Source organism: Ornithodoros turicata, chromosome 6 (assembly GCF_037126465.1).
Source record: "Ornithodoros turicata isolate Travis chromosome 6, ASM3712646v1, whole genome shotgun sequence".
Lineage (NCBI taxonomy): Eukaryota > Metazoa > Arthropoda > Arachnida > Ixodida > Argasidae > Ornithodoros > Ornithodoros turicata.
The window spans coordinates 14,836,204-14,854,081 of NC_088206.1; the positions used below are offsets into that span (position 1 = coordinate 14,836,204).

At 45.4% G+C, this 17,878-nt stretch overlaps 1 protein-coding gene across 2 annotated transcripts in view; it reads left to right on the forward strand.

The window, feature by feature from the left end:
- The first annotated feature begins 564 nt into the window (after positions 1–564).
- LOC135399225 (sodium-dependent nutrient amino acid transporter 1-like) overlaps positions 565–17,878 on the forward strand; it is a 53,137-nt gene continuing 35,823 nt past the window's right edge. For both annotated transcript variants that reach the window (XM_064631014.1, XM_064631017.1), the window contains exon 1: positions 565–701. The gene's annotated coding sequence lies outside the window, so the exon portion shown is untranslated. The remainder of the gene's footprint in view (positions 702–17,878) is intronic.

Below are 17,878 nucleotides of genomic sequence, written 5' to 3' on the forward strand. Positions count from 1 at the left end.
GTAGGAGGAGAAGAGGACGACAAGCAGCTATATGTTTTTTGGACTTATCACGACAACACTGAGATTGATGCTACTCGACTGGCCCGCGAGTCGCAGTCGTGAGGTATGAGAATCGTCGTACGTCACCGACTCCAGCGACCCGCATCGAGAGGAGAGTCGCTGGGAGTCGTCTCTCTCGAGCATCTCTAGTGTTGAATCCTCGCTTTTAGAATGGGAGTAGCGCCGTTGTATTTTTGTCCACCAAGAGTCGACTCTCGAGTTGCTCGAGTCTACTGCAGCCTAGTCGAGTTGACCGCTGCATAACCTCCTAAATCGCTAAACGAGAAAGACCGTGAAAGAAAAACCGAAACCAACGAAGGCAGCGTCAGCGCTTTCTCTCGTCTGCTACCGCCTTGACGTTGAAAAGCAGATTAAAAGCGACGTGAAACGCGTGTAATGGCCGAGCTGTCAGCGCGGTTGCTTTATGTTGTGGCAGGAAATTCCCTCCTCGGTTGAAAAGAGGTCAGCGAGGGAACCTGTTGGCCCTGGGATTTTCTCTCCGCGCATTCAAATCAGCGGCCGCCGTGTACCCGACGAGACAACTCTTTGAGTGCTCAGCTGTTCCTACCCCGCAGTGTCCTGGAGTGTTTGGAATGGTGCTCTTCCGGTTGAATCAGGTGTCGTCTGCTATGTTGTCGCAGGAGATGTTCGGCGCTGTCTAGGTAAAGTGTGTATTTAGTGGCTGGAAGTCGTGGCGCGCATGTATTGTTGAGCATGAAAGGGATTTCTTTGTGCGTTGTTATTGATCACTCGTAGCGCTTGCTTTCTAAAGTAGGCAAACCAGTACCGCGAGTAAACCGAAGCTTGTCTACTAGCTGTGCTTTTTTTTTTTTTTTTTTTTGTGGATATCATTCACAGGGGAGCGCCACAGTCTGTAGCGTGGTACCTCCACATTCGTGCATTGTATATTCGCCACCGTTCACCCGGAGTTTCCGAGTTATTCTATTGCGTCAATATTATTTCGCTCAGTACCATATAGCTCAATGATTTCCATATCTGCAACGTTAAAAGTGGTCTAAATAGCGCATCCTCCCACGTCCCAAGGAAAACCGAAACCAAACTTCGTTGGACCTACATTATGGCGTCGGTCTCGCCTTTTCGAAGCCACCCCCCTCTTGAAGGATGACGTCAGTGAATAAAGCGTAACAGGTCTCAAAAAACACATCGGCCCTCCATGAGGTTTTCCCGTCCGAACACCTTGATACGGGCGACGGAATTTCAACAATGAGCAAGTTACGATGGTGCAAGCTATCTGGTGTACTGTAGAAACAGGTAACAGTTCCTTGAGTTTGTGGAACACACCCTGTTGTCCTCCTCGTTTTGTGTGTTCCTCAAAACTCACGGAAATGTTACCCCTTTCTGAAGTCAACACACTCACACTTAATGTTCTCATGTGCATGCCTATAAGTGACTTGTGCCATGCCAGCAGCTTGCTGGCGTCATCGGCCGGGTTCGGACACGTCATCTTCTTGACATCACTTACGCTACCATATGATCAAGTTATCAGCGGAGGACGTCTGCATGTGGACGTCGAGTTGATTGCGAACGCCTGTCCGATGCCGCAAGTAATCTGGTGGCCTTAGCTCGTACCGTCGGACATCGCCTAACTGTCACCTCTCCACTAGTCCACAAAACTGGAATCTACTAAAGAGAAACTGGGGCTAACACTGTGTTGAATTACATCTGGTATAGAGTTCATTCATTGACGTCGCCCCTCCAGAGGGCACTAGCTTCGAAAGGGCGAAATTGACGCCTTGATGTAGGTCCCTGGAAGTTTGGTTCCGGTTCACATTCACACGCGTACGTTATTTAGAAGGTTATTAACTTTGAAAATATTTGGATTCAAATTACTTGAAATAATATTCACACTGCATAGTAACTTTGAAACACCAAATGCACGGTGAAGGCGATGTGGGTGAAGTCCTGGGAAGTCCAAACCTGAGGACCTCCTTTATGGCGGCAAATCTGCTAGCGACAGTGACGCTCTCCTGCGGATGACGTAATGTTGATACACATGATGTCATCCGCCAATCAACAACATCCCAAGCAGCACAATGTACTGAAAGTGGAGTGCAATAGGGGTGGCCGGGTAGATGGGAGGCCTTGAGCAGGCTCGCGAAACCAAAGAACATTGATAAGACACATACCGTCCATCCCTATTGCACTCGACTTTCAGTACATTGTGCTGCTTGGGATGGCCCAACCAGAAATGCGGAACACGTGGATGTCGTTTGTTACGGTTCCGAAACACGTGAAAAGCGTGAAGGGCGATTCTCTTGGCCTCGAGCAATCGTATTTCACGGTCGGCAGATTCCGACGAGAACGGCTCACGGTGGAAGGGGCGTAAAGTAACAAAAATGTGAATCCCAATGACACACAATTCTTAAGCAGCTTTTTTTTTCGTTTTTTTTTTTTTTTCATTTACCTCGTCATCACCATCTTACGCAACCGATGGTGGTCCGTTATCACGTACCTCGCGATTCGAAGACACACACACACACACAAAAAGGAGGAGAAATACAACAACTACAGCTTTATTTTAGATGATGAATGGGATGATGAATACTGGTGGTGGTCCATAAAGACGTCAAGGAGTACACCCAGGGCCGTAAGATTTCTCAGCGCTTCAACAGAGAAACATCGAAACCCGTGGGATACTTACACCCTCGATCGGTTCCCACACAACAATTCACCACAATTTATTTTGATCACATTAAGAAATAAGTTATGCTTGACACACTGTATTTCACTAGATGGCACCACTTCGTTTCTTCGTGGCACATCAATGCAGTTTTGTAATTGGAATAACTGTCTTCATGTATTCCTCGAAAAGGTATACTTAAACTTGTTCTATAGGGGAAATACGTTGGAGATAAATTTGCTCATAGGAAGTAAATTTACTACTCGCCAATCGGCTGTCTGAGACTTTCGCACTTGCGCACTGAAATAGACTGAATTGTCGCGCGGTCGTAGCGCAGAGTAAAAGAAGAGTAACGAGCTCTACGTAAATTGAATTACATTACGTGTAATTGGGGTGTATGAAAGCAAAAGCGATACAGCAGTTTGCACACCAAAAATACCTGAAGCATGACGACACAAGAAGGGCAGCAACTCTGTCGTCTGCGTTTGTCGTCTGCGTGTCCTGCAGACGACATCCGGTCTACTACATCATGTCCTGTGGCGGATAACAGGGGGCGTTGAAGGGAGTTGTACATTTTATCCTTCTGCAACAGTATACAGGGTGTGTGCAGAAAAACATGACCCGCATTTAGGCACATAGCTTGTTGCCTACCTAACTAACGAACTTCCGGTGGCGCACGATGGCGCATTTATGCGTGCGAAATCTGTAGAAAAATTGTGGAAGCCATACCCAGCTTAAAAAATAAACGGAACAACGAAAACGTCGGCTTCCGTGCATCAGAATAGGGCAGCATGGCGGACAACAGGGTGTATGTGAAAGGGCAACATGGTGTACGTAGGAGAGTTGTGTTCAAGTACCGCTAGGGGAGCTATCGGTGCATAAATCGAAACGATGTCCCACATGGATGCTCATCGGCAGTACCCCTAGCGGTGCCTGCACATAACTCTCATGAGACCGAAATGCACTACAATGCACTGTCATGACCGCCCCATTCTAATGCATGGAAGCCCATGTTTTCGCGCTCTGTTTATTTTTTTACACTAAGTATGGCTTCCAGGATTTTTTTGTAGCTTTCGCACGCATAAATACGCCGTCGTGCGCCACCGGAAGTTCCTCGGCTAAGTAGACAACGAGTTACATGTAAAAATGCGGGTCATGTTTTTCTGCACACACCCTGTACTTTTAGCTCCTCTTCTACGTTCGACTTCAATTCTATTCTATACGTTGTCACTGCCACTTACTAAAAAGGTTTCGAACACCGATAACCCAGTGAAAGGAAGACGTCCTCCGTCCGGCTTTCCAATATTATTAACAACACAAAGCGCGTTCTCAGTGTGAATCACACGGTGCAAATGGTGGACGCGACGACGCTGCGCACCCGGATGTTCTTTGAAAAGCAACCCACCTTTTATTTTTAGGCAGTCTCGTCCCTCATGTTTTGCATAACAACAGGGCACACCTTAGAAGTCTCAGGGCATGGAAGTTGAATGACGAACTTCCGCGCCCTTGTCTCCACGAAGTGCTTTGTTTGTTCAGACGCAGGAAGTCTCACGTATATAGTGGTGTTACAAACGTCTCGCGTTTCACAGCGTATCGGGCAACAATAGTTGCAACTTTGATACACTTGTGCAATAAGCGGGTTATGAAAGAAACGTTGTATTGACCCTATATTGGTTCTGTATTGACCTTATCTTGAAGCTATATATTGACCCTTGTTGGATCCTGATACATTTCTCTGCTAGCGCTCTGGCTCGCTCTCTCACGTCACGTACTTTGGAGCACTTCAATAAGGAGCCAGCGCTATCTTACTTCTGTGAGTATTGGGGACGTAGTATAGTCTGTATAATTGGAGGTGAGCGCGGATAACATTGACAGTAACCGCATCCGCGCGCACATTGAATATATCCGCGCATCCGCGGTCATTGTATTTGTGGTAAAAAATCCACATGACGAAAAAGTTTTCAGCATGCTGCAAACCACTGAGGAACATTATGTCTATGGTCCAGGTGGTGGTGGTGATGGTGGTGGTGGTGGTGATGGCGAAAGGGCTTGCCGTTGTCGGCCTCACGTATGTGGGCAACGTCACGACTAACGCCCTGGGGGAATGTGCGTCCTGGGCCGACTTCTAAGGGAACTGTGCCGACATATGTCTGAGAGCGTCTGAGGAAAACCCAGGAAAAACCCCAGACAGCACAGCCGGCACCGGGATTCGAACCCGGGTACCTCCCAGGTTCGAATCCCGGTGCCGGCTGTGCTGTCTGTCTATGGTCCAATATGTCTGCGGTCCACGCTATGGTTCAATAAAAGGCTGTTAAAGGCACGTGCAATACAAGGGTCGACGCCATTTTGGATTCATCGTGCCGCGAACGCTGAGGCGGCGCCGCTTTTTTGTTGTAACGCATGTGTGAATGAGCCTTTGTTTATGAGAGGATATTCGCGCGGATTTTAGAATGTTCGATTTCTGTCCGTAAACCAGGACATAGCTAAGATATGTAGCGCAGACCTGCGCACCAGCTCTAGTTGTAATATTATCATTTTTAAAATTTTTATTTTATTTTTAAATTCAGTGTTAGCACCGCGAAGCAACTGTGGCTATGACATAGAGCTACAGATATGGACAGAGGACAGTAGAGAGGAGTGGGTTACAGGGGGGGGGTAGTATGCGTCCTTGGCCGACTTCAGTAGGAACTGTGCCGACATTCGTCTGGGTAGTCTTCGGAAAACCTAGAGAAAACATCAGACAGCGCAGCCGGGGGTAGGATTCGAACCCACCACCTTCCCAGTCTTCAGCACGACCTTGGCTGCCACCAACGAGCTCGTTCTTGTTGTAATGATTATATATATTTTGCGCTGACGTTTACTTACTGCATGGTGCGTATGGTATATACAAATGTAACAATATAGTACAATGTGCATTGGACTGTAATATATTATTACGAATTTTATTTATGCGTTTAAAGTGTATCTGTTTTTTATTTATTTTTTATTTTTTTTGTGCGGCGAGTTACGTTCTACCATTATTTTGACGCATATCCAGGGTTTATGCGTTTTCGCCCACTCACGGCTGTGCATTGCATAACCTACAATTGAGGAAATTCAGCCCAGGAACCAGCACTGAATCATTAGGAGTGCAGTTGCTGGTGTGGTGTAGCGAGCGCGCATCATTTGTCTGGCCACGCCCACGCGTTATTGTCATTATTACCATTGTGCAACAGAAACCATTACTGCATGCGGATGCCAACAGCGTGACGATGCGTGCCTCACAAAGTCGTGAGCTGTGCATTGACTTTTTGTTCGTTCGTTTGTTTGTTTTCTTTCTAAAATGGGGGGCACGAAGTTTGGGGGTTGAGTTACATAAACGGAGTGCATCAGAAATGTTCGAAATGTGTCAGAAGTGATGATGACGGCGCTGCGCTGCGGGGTCACGGCCGTTGCGGTTTGATGTAGAACTGTGCATAAATGTTATTCGTGATGGTTGTAGTCATTTTGACTCGTTTCGTAGCTGTAATATTCGACGTCGGTTGCCTCGGTGATGTATCTGTTAGCGGAGACGAGATGCCAATTTTTTTTCTCTCTCTCTATCTGTACTAGAACGTTCTAGAGTAATGAGTGTCAACTTTTGTTTACATTCCTTAGAGTGTGCTCTTTCCTGTAGGACACGTTTTCCTTGATTTTGACTGTATTTTAGTCTCGTAGATGTGCTCTATAGAAGATCTATAGAGCACATTCTTCTTCGTTGCTCTCACTACCAACCTTCCCAAACCGCACTCTCCGGGTGTCTTAATCAGCTGGACTCTCGTCCCCTCTCTCTATCAAAATTGCTTGGTCCCTGACCAAATCCCGCCCACCAACGCTCTGCCCTCAAAGCTCTTTTGACCTTTTTGGACAGCATAGGAATTCAATCCTTATTGTGAAGGGGCTCATTATTTCATTCCCCACATCACCACGAGCAATGGTGTATAGAGTATGGCCCCTGGCGATGAAACTCCTCATTCATCATCTCAAATTCAAGTTCTTGTTGTTGTTTATGCCGACATCGTCAGAAAATTCACGTTTTGGCGCAGTATACGTATTTCCTGCACGACTTTCAGATGCGAGACCTTTATGTCATATATCTTTCAGACCACGGGTAGATCGCTTCAAGACATCTCATTTGTTTTCCTGCGACACGGGGTACCTGTGCTCAGTACGGGTAACTACATGGTACCTGTCGTAGTATGTGCTACGCGCGGTGATTGTTGTGGGCGACAGGCGATATTGGTGCTTCCAATTTGGTCTTCTGTATTGTTTCTCTGTGCCACTATGGAGTAGTCATAAAATTAATGAAAGCGTCATGGTGCCAGTCCCGAGTGTTTTGCGACTAACATCTCCACTTGTTTCTTTATTTCAATCAATCAATCAATAATTTCCAGTTTTGAGGGGTATAACGTCATGGGGTGCGTCAGACAACATTGCATCTCGACGTTTGATTTCCGTCTCCTCACCACGCAGCTGCTGGGGGCGCTGGCAGTCTGGCAACGTGGGGCAGGGAGCGGAGACGTGGAAGTTGGGCGCGCTGTTGCCGGGAGACAATCGCATACTGACGTCTCCCACCTTTGGAGAATCCGAAACTATTATGTGTTACGAGTTCTTGCGATGATTCCCCTTTTTTACTTTTTCCAATCAATCAATCGACTGCATTTATGTTTTGCGTATACTGAGCTTTCGAGCGAGGTTGATTTATAATACGAGAAAAAAAGAACATTGTTTTTAGTCTGCAGTGGCTCTTTAAAACCATTTTCTGCTAGCGTTTCTTGCTATCAGAAACTCCACAATGTACGTTCGAGCTGACGAAGCTACAACACTTTCTTGATACCGTTCCACGCGATATCTATGTACTCACAAAAGGCGCGGAGACGTCCTCGGTCGTAGCAGATTTTTTCTTTGTCCCTTGCACTGATACAGCGTGCAACGGGGCACAACACAAACAGGGCGCTAACAAGAGACGGCCCTATATAGCGTTCTGTGTGGGTGTGATTGTCAGTTAAAGGTCTGAGGTACCGTCACTTTCGGTTCGGAGAAACCGTGGGATGGCCAAACACGGAGGTCGCGACACTGGAAAACCTGCTTCCTGATTGCAGTTCCTTCTCAAGAGTGAAAGGCAAGGTGTTATTTTAGATATGTAGGACAAAGGTGGAGTGCACGTCTCCACTTTCGTTTTCTTTCTTTTTTTCATTCTCACCTGTTTTGCATACATGGACACGCACGCAAAGAGTAATTGACTTTATGAAGTATTAATAACATCAACGTCTTTTACGAACCCGCCTATAAAGGTATGTACCCGTCGTACAAAGGTCGAATTAAAACTAAATAAACATAAAGCGAAGTGCGTCTTATCTTGCATCTGCGCTGAACACCCGCTTGCAATAAAATTTGGCGACTAGGCAAATGGAGAGGAAAAGCCCACGAAAAAAAAGAAAAGGAATGGACCACTCAAGCATGACGGAATATTTTTTTTTCTTCCGTCGTTTATTTATTATTATTATTTTAGGGCGGAACGAACATGTTGTTTCAAAAAAAGAAAAACAAAATTCACGCGTCTTCGTATGAACTGCCGATTTTATCGCGTTTTACTCTGTGTGTCATCTTTTTCTTACGGGCATTAAGAGGCGCAGTATGGAGTGATGTTAGAAATGAACGCCTTTCTACCACTCTTTTGGTGCCGTATACGTACGTATATAACTGAGTATTTCTCAAGCGCGCTATTGCTGGAGTGTATCACTGTGCCTCAAAAACAAAAACAAAAAACTACTCTCGGGCTATATCGTCATACGTTGGGTATGATGCCCGAGGTATAGAGGGTATCGGGAACCTAAGTATGAGCAGAATTTTAGGGATATAGAATTTGAGTATAGAGATATATGCCCTTTGTATCTGCAATTACAATACATGGCGATTCGAGGTCATAGGGTAACCATATGGTCGCACTAGTTGCATCCTACGCATGCTGCGTATTCATTAATTTTGACTAATTAACTTTTTAATTATGCAAGATGTAAGTTCTGCGCAATGACAACACCTGCTCCTTTTGGGGCGCTGGCGCCGTTGTCGCCCTCAGAAAAAAGATTGAGCTAATATAACGCGAGGAAATGGCCCCGGAAATAAAGGCAGATTTGGTGATCACTTTTGTCGCTCGACCAGAAGCGCGCTTTCTCTCTTGCCCTTAAATGCGAGGGAGAAAAACGGCTACCACGGTGCTCCCTGTGTCAAGGACAGTGATAGGCAAATTATATCAAAACTGTTAAAGTAAAGTAGCAAGTACCTGCATCATTGGTACTAGAAGTACCTCGCAGATGTACCTCGCACTTAAAGTACTTTTTTATTGTACATTGTAGTTTGTATCGCTCGGCGTGTAGTACTCGAAAGCAAAGTACTTAACAAAAGTACTTAACGTACTGCACAATTAAAATTTACTTAAAGTACAGTACACATACTGAGAAATGTACTTAAATTAGCACTTGGTACTTGAACAACTCCCCATCACTGGTCGAGGAAATGGTTTAACGTGCACAAACAGAAGAAAAACAGAGGTAGTATCACGTGACATTTTTTTGAATGTCTCTGGTTATCGAGGAAAAAGTAGGAATCATGTGATCGTGCTTTAAAAAATCGCAATCGCAGCAGAAAGGAAAAAAGGGCATGTGATTCACTATTGCAAATCGACAGATAATAAAACAAATGCCGGTTAAAGTTGTTATTTTCATGTGTCTATCACCTGCAGTAAACAAGCTTTATCGGTGTCAATACGGCAACTTGAAGTCGCAAGCTCATTGGCGTTGCTGTTGCTTCTGCTTGCGCCCACCATGAGCTCTTCTGTTTCTGCAGCATGAACCTTTTCTTCCTCGCGGCATAGAGCGCACTGTAGCAGATCGTTTTCTCAGTCACACTTAAGGGCGAGAGAGAAAGCGCGCTTCTGACGGAGCGACAAGAATGACCTCCAAATGTGCTTTTATTTCCGGGGTTATTTCCCCGCGCTACATTCGCTGTATTCTTTTTTTGAAAAACAAGAGAAAGACATGTTGTGCATTGCGCCGAATTTAACAATTAAAAGTTAATTAGTAAAAATTATGGAACTGAAAGTCCCAGGAGGTTGCTAGCGAGACAATAAGGTGACCGACTTGACCTGGAATATATCACCATTTATTCTAACTGAAAGAAAAAGGCATTTCCCCATTTTGTCAAATTACGTACATAGTTACGGTCTCCCTGTATACAGGGTGTTTCACGAAAAATGAGCCAAAGTTAAAAAAAAAAAAACGGTTCATCGCACACCAAAAAGACGGACTCCATAGCGTTACCAACCGTGTTAGGATACTCAAACTACTTTTGTTTTGTAATTAAATAATTAATTAAGCGAAATTAATTTGTCAGTTTTTTTTTAAATCATAAAGATTAGAGCCAAAATGTCAATGACAAAGTTGTGGCGGGCGATACAACGACACAAAACCCGATTGCAACTACCTCTACCGGATACTTGTTTTTCTTTTTCTTTTTTTTTACGCTCCAAAGGTTAGCTTTCGGGTTTGCAAAAAACCGATGCGGGACCTGTCGCACTCCTCTTCCTTATAACATCGCACCACCACCACCACCACCACCTGTCGCAGGCGCGCGAGGAGTCAATGTGAAGCCAAAATGCCAATGAGAACTGTGATTAATCCTCGTTCAATAACAGGACGCTAGACAGCGCTGTGATCTGGCGCTCCTCGCGCGTCTGCGACAGGTCCCGCGTCGGTTTTTTGCAAACCCGAAAGCTAGCCTTTGGAGCCGGAAAAAAAAAAAGGATTTCTTTAGAAGTACAAAGTTGCAATCGACGGGTTTCGTGTCGTTGTATCGCCCGCTACAACTTTCTCACTGACATTCTGGCTCTAATCCTTATAATTAAAAAAACGACTAATTCATTCCACATAATTATTTAATTAATTACAAAACAAAAATAGTTTGAGTATCATCAGACGATTGGTAACACCATGCAGTCCGTCTTTTTTGTGTGCGATGAACCTTTTTTTTTTTTTAAAGCTTTGGCTCATTTTTCGTGTAGCACCCTTTATATATGTGTACATAAAAGGGTGAACTCAAAAACGAAGAAAGAAGGAAAGAAAAAAACGAAACCAAAAAGTGTGTAAGAAAACGACATTCATGACATCACTCATCTTTGCTGCCAGTACAGAACACACCGACAATGTTGCAATGGAGGGAATGTTTTTGTTTGTTCGTTCGTTTGTTTGTTTTTTCTTCTTTTTCATCTGCACGTGAACGATAATTGGTGCCCTTGACAACTAGAAAAGGAGAGGCCGGCACTTCCGGATGACGTAAGGTTTTAATTCTGCTGGCTCCCCCTTTAACTCAGGGACCTGCCCTCGACCTGTTTAGATACGCCATCTTAATGATCACATATTTGAAGAGGATGAGTGGCCATGCAAAGTGGCTACGAGACCTTGAGCGGTGGCAGCAGGATGCATTGTAGGTGTATAAGACATTTACGGAATATGGGTGTAGCTTCTTTCTTCCGTGTCGAAGTTGAGTCATTATGACAGCTGACTGACTTAGAAAATACGTGCAGTGTTTTTATTTATTTCTATTTATTTACTATGAATACCCTGCAGCGCCGCTTGGCATTATAGCAGGGGAATGGGACATCCACAAGGCTCACAAGTATCACAGCATAGCACCGCACAGCACATCAAAACGACACGCATTGAAAAAAGAAAAAAGAAAAGGAAAAACGAAAAAAAAAAAGAACAAAGAGAGAAAAAAAGCATAAGAATACTATTAATCACCGGAACCTCATCTCTCAACTGCGATGAGAAGTAAAGTGACAAAATGCATGAGAAGTTTAGATAGTTTAGATTAGATAGTTTAACCAAATAACTTACCAGATTACCTCTGGCAATGGGCTAGACAGTATCGGCCCTGGCGATGAAACTCCCCACCATCATCAAAATAAAGTTGTTGTTGTTGTTATGCAGCTCCTGTCGAATAACCAGCGACACAAAACGGCGAAACTTTCAGCGCTCATTAAAATATAGGATGATCTGACGAAGGCTATCGATAGCAGTATAAATGTGGCTATATATAGACGCAACCGTAAGTGTACCCATTCGCGGTTCGCAATGCCTCTCTGCGATGAAGATTTAAATTTGAAACCGCTAGTGGAGAAATGGTGTCCGAAACGTCTCACCGGACTCTTATGGGAATCATACTAGGTATCAATTTTACTAAGCTACAATTTTAATTATTCAGAAGCGACGTGGTGGTGATGTACTGCGCAGACAGCAGACGACACCATCGGCCCTGTCGTCTGCTACGGGTGCCGTCTGCATGATGTTGCGCGCTCGACGTTCTGCTCGTTTTGAATACACGGTAATACACGTGTCACGTGCACATTACACCTAATATTCGTGATTGCAGACCTGGAGAACGTCGCCTTTGGTCTCTCTTTCCACTCTGAACGTCATGCGTCATATGGCTACAAGGAGGATTACGTGAGCTCTTTGCTTGAAGAGCGGCAGCCTACGTAAACTATGCAACCCAGTCACGAGGGCTTGGGGAAATCCGTAGAAAACATTGGTGTTCACTTATGAAACGCCATGGCCACCTTACTCCACGCACGTCTGTTCAAACAGGGGCGATAATCACAATGACACGTTCGGACACGATAATGACTCCCGTCATGTGCTACCCGATAGCAAACTTGAGAAATTTTATCACATATAGGTGCGGGGGTAAGGTTATTCCGGAGCATACTAGGTTGACGAACACGTAAGGAAGACACTTTGGCTTTACTTTTCATACTTTACTTTACTTTATAGCTTGAATTTTCACACTGACACAACGTGTATGTGGAAAGGGGAACAAAACGCAAGCTCCCGGCGATAGTTAACCACGTGGTTCTATAGGTAATCACGCTCCTCGCAGGGATCAGCCAAATGGAAAGTTCACTGATACATTTTTCGTTTCCGACTCTAGTGATTAGGAATGCTTCATATATGTTCCTTTCTGATATGGATTCAAAGCTTCCTCTTATCTTGGACTGCATGAACATCAGGGACTACCATAGTTTACGGGAGTCTATACCATATCGGGTACAGTGCCAGGAAATCTGGCAGCGCATTATCGCGCACCCGGAAGTTCCATGCAATACAAGATGAAGGGAAGCCTTGCATCCAGATCAGAAAGGGATATACAGGGTGTCCCAGAAAACGTGTCATTCAATTATAATAAAAAAACTACACCACCTAGAATCATGCGGGCAACGGCATCTGTTTTTACTAGGTTTTTGCCACCTACTGATGTGAAGGTCGTGTTACGTAAGGTTAATTATGTAAATTTTTGCGAACTGAAGTCCGAAAGTTGCCAAGTAAAGGTCACTTTTTTACTTCACCAATGTGAAGAGCGTGTCTAATGTATTCAAACTAATGATAATTGACAGGGATATTCAGGGGTTATCCCATGAGAAAAAATAGCCGAACATCATGCTCCATGAAGCAAGCGCGCGACAAATTTTTCAGCGCAATCCTTGTTAGTCCGACAAAAGGAGGTTGGAAACCCAGCCCACACCTGCAACGTAGAAAGAGATAACACAGGTATGGCTTATCGCATCCGACTTTCGTTGAAATCGCACTTACCCTCTCCCAATTTCAGGAACTGTCACTTTTTCTACTATCACTCTGTGGGCTGGGTTTGGAACCTCCTTTCGTCGGACAGCAAGCGATTGCGTTCAAAAAGTCGTCGCGCGTTATGGTTCTGCGCTACGAAAAGCATGATGTTCGGCTATTTTTTCCGATGGCATAGCTTGCGAATATCACTGTCAATTATCATGAACTTGAGTGAATTCGACACGCTCTTCATATTGGTGGGGTAAAAAAGTTACCTTTACTTGCAAATTTCCGAGTTCAGTTCGCAAATATTTACAAAATTAAACTTACGATACATGACATTCACATGAGGAGTTGGCAAAAACCTAGTAAGAACAAATGCCGTTGACCGCATGATTTTAGGTGGCGTAGTTTTTTTTTATTATAATTCAATGACACGTTTTCTGGGACACCCTGTATATGAGGCGTTCTTACAGCGGATTCGGCGTGGGCATTTCCTTGTTGCTTTCTTCGCCAGATTCTGAGCGATTGCGTTCTGTTGGGTCAAAACGTGACAACCGCTTGTATTTAGCCCCGCCTCCCACCATCTATTGGATGGAAATAAAATTGAATTGAATTGAATATTCTCGTGGCGCCTTCCTAGCGGTAGGAATTCGCCGTCTAGTACCTTTTCGCACGGCGTCGATACAGCCGAGCAGCGGGTGGCCCCCACTATATCCGGTGTCGTCACATCCCCCACGGCGAACCGGAACACGTGCGACCGCAATGCCCCTAACGTGACCTAAGCAACTAAAACCGCTAGGTTCTGGGCTTCAATAGACGACCCTCTGATTAACAACATGTGACGTCACGAGAAGACTGGTTCGAGGTTATACTCTGCTGTGGCAGTGCCTCATCTATTACTCAATGCCTGTCCATTTGCAGATGCGCCGAGTCGCTTCCCTTTCCCGCGGAGGCACGTAGAGGGCGCCACTTCCCTATACCCCTCAGTGCCGTGTATGCCAAAGGGAGTCTGGCCATTAGGAGAAGCCTAAAAAAGAGGCTCGACCTGTCAATCAAATTGAGCGTTTTTCATTGGCTACTGTTTTCTATGCGGGCCGCCATGACACCAAAATTTTCCCGAAAATGGCGGCGTAGCTTGGAACGGCGAAGCGAGGATTTCATGACAATTTTTTTCACAAATCACGTAAATTTTATTCCGTAAGTGTACATTGTGTTGTAATTATCTTGCAAATCACCTTTAAATTACGCTCCAGTGTCGATGTTTACCTGGAAATAATGTTTCGTCGTCCTTGTTAGGCCTAGTAACGACAGCGATCACAGGCAAATAGTAAGAAAAACGCTACGGATGGCCAAAAATTTGCATTTGATGACATTACCCATATACACACCTTTGCCCGTTCTTGATTCAATCTTGTTATACTTCATAGTTAAAATACGTATAATACCGGCAGTCTGTTCCAAGTAGCGGTTCTACCGGCCAATCGGTTCTGCTAGCAAGCACTTCTGCTTCTGCTACTTCTGCCCTTCTGCTATTCTGCGTCTTCCCGACATGCCCCTCTCCATCCAGATGGCGCCGTTAAAAGTGGACGCAAAATCCATTATGTTGCTAGGTCGTCAGGGAATATCCTATTCAATCTAATCCAATCCAGTTTCCCGAAAATGTCGGCACCCAGTGAATCACGGTAAAGTGTAGCGTGGATAGCCTGGGATTAATAGCGAACTGTATTTTGGCTCGTGATTGGCCAGAGAGCTCAAAAAGTGGGTGGAGCTCCAGGTATAGGCATGTTCCATTAATGGCCAGACTCCCTTTGGCATACACGGCTCTGATACCCCTTGTCGTCTGCTATGCGCGCTTGTCTGATTTCGATAAGCGCGGTTTCGAACGTTTCGAAAAATGCGGTACTGCGTACAGCCTTCTGCCATTTTTTTTTACTTCTGGGACCAAGAAAAAGGAGCAAGGCGTATCGTTTCATGAGGTGCCTGCGGATCTCGCGTTACGAAAGAAGTGGTAGAAAGTGATAGCGAGGAAAGATTGGGAGCCGAACACTACTTCCAACTGTTCCGTTGTGTGCAGCAAGCACTTCCTTGCGAGTGATTACAAAGAAGACATCAAAACACGAACATGTGCAGCAGGTGACGTCAGCGCGCGTCAGACCTGGGTTTAGGGTAGTTGCGCCGTCAAACGAGAGAACGTGAACTAATACGCATGCGCAGTACGGCATCTCTGACCAAATGGAGAGGCATTGAGTAATAGAGGAGGCGCTGGCTGTGGTGGGCGAGAAGCGGGAAGAACGCGTCGGCTGATAGGCAGATGAGGGCAGATAGTGCCTACCAGCATGCTTTGCGCGGTGGCGTTACGTAATCAATGACGTAGGTGCTCAGATCGTCTATATATTTTCCAGGCATCGTTTCGACTGCTGAGCTCCACCGTTTCAATCTTGGTTTTTGTGTACCTGCGCTCGGTGTCCGCTTGACCCAGGTTCATCTCCGTTAACATCTTTCACCACACTGGTATTAAACCCGTTTACGAATTATTTCTGTGTCGCAATTCCTGGGGGCTTAATCGCTTCATCGTCGTTACGGTCGTTACAAGCTAACGAGTGGCGGGAAATTCAAAAAGGCAGGCGGGAAATTTAAAAAGGTGGGCACGTGATAAAACAAGTGCACGGCGCTCTTTGCGCGATACGTGAAGGCCGTGGTACACGTCACGCGCAGTGTGTCACGTGCCCACCTTTTTGAATTTCCCGCCACACGTTAGCTTGTAAAGACCGTAACGACGATGAAGCGATTAAGCCCGGTCGTGTCATGCTAGTACCTCGTCCCAACCTTCAGTGATGGTCGCTTTGACCGACCACCCCATGTAATAACATCACAGCACCTTCCTTAAGTGTTTGTCTGTGATGCATGCTCCGGAAACAGATGTCATTTATAAATAGCCCATATCGCCGTTCACATGCTACAGGGACCGAGACGAGGAGCGATATCATCTCCCGCGCGTTCCTCTCAGCTAATAAACAACTACTGTTACTACATCTTGTAGTCATATCTATGTTCTGGACGGAAAAAAATAATATTTAGTGTGACTTCCGCGACGTCTTCCGCCTGCACGATGCGGGGATTGCTTCACAGCACCGCAATGATGGGTCCGTGGGCTTACATTTTATCAACCCTAATGTTTTTTAAAGGGGCACTAACGTGCGGAATAAACAGAGTAAAAGATGCCGTTACCTTGACACTAATACAAAAGGAACAGGATTCGTCGGTTGCGTCGTCCGTGATTTGTGAGCGAAAGAATCGACAGTTCAACACACGGCTCATTGCACGCAACGTCTCTCGCAAAAGGTGACCCACCCTGTACCAGCTTCAATGTGGCCGCAACATATCGTTCTACCTGTATAGGATGCGACTACATACAGGGTCTGCAGGTAGCCGCATCCTTCGGAAAGGTGTGCTGGTGCGCTAACCTCTGAGTCAAATGAAATTCCCTGACGTTACGTGATTTCCCAAGCACAATAGGGTCCCCTAATGATGTCATAATAACGAAGGTACTGTAATGCAGTAGACAAGCTGTTAATATTGGGAGCGGCATTTGAAAGTTTATTCTGAAAGAAATTTTATGTGCGACAGAAAATTAGGAATATTTTTAGCCACGGTTGAAGCTGCGGTGAAAAGACGCGGGGCGACGCCTGCTGGCAAACAACCGCCCATTCGTCGAGCAACAGTGTTACATGTCCCCAACATTCTATCGGCTAAGTCATGGGCTAAGTAGCCAGCTTCTTGAACTTTATTTGAAAAGTTTATTCAAACGAGATAGTTCCTGACATATATTATCTCAAAATGCAAGAACATTGGTACATCGTGGAAATGAGTAACACAACTGTCAGCAGAATCACCATGAGAGTCACCTACGCAAAGATGCAGCGAGCCGGCGTGGTGACGGTAGGGGTCCACAGATGGCGCTGTACACTCCCACTGTTGTTGGGATGTTTATGTTCGACGCCCTACATAGCGGGAACCACTGAGTTCGTGTCGGGTCTTAGACACAGGGTCGCCCGTAATATTAAATCTGAATTTTCTAAAACAACTACGAGGAGGATTTGAATGAAATTTGTGGGGTTCCCCCCCTTTTTTTTTCATCTATCCATCATCACCGAAATTTGTGGCGTTTGTATACTGAGCACCCAGGCTGTCATATGCGCCAGCAGTATAAAATTATATGCCCGCTGCTTTACAGTACCTTTAATCTATATAAAAACAGCGGCGCGCTATAGACCTCTCCCTGTTTGTAAACAAATGACGTCATAGTGTTCCACAGCGCCACCAATTTGGTAGAGTTGAACTACGCTCGAAGCTATAGGGGCGAACAAGGTCGCGCCCGAAAACCAGGATCTTGAGGGGATTACGATGGTCTCTGAAAGGGACGCGACCTTCGGTCCTACTTTTCTTTCAATAGGCGGCAGCGAACACGTGCCCATTCGTGGAACCCAGCCCTCCAGCCCTCCCATTCCGGTTTGTTTCGGTTTCAGTCTGTCTACCGACGTCACGCTGACGTTTCTCAGGT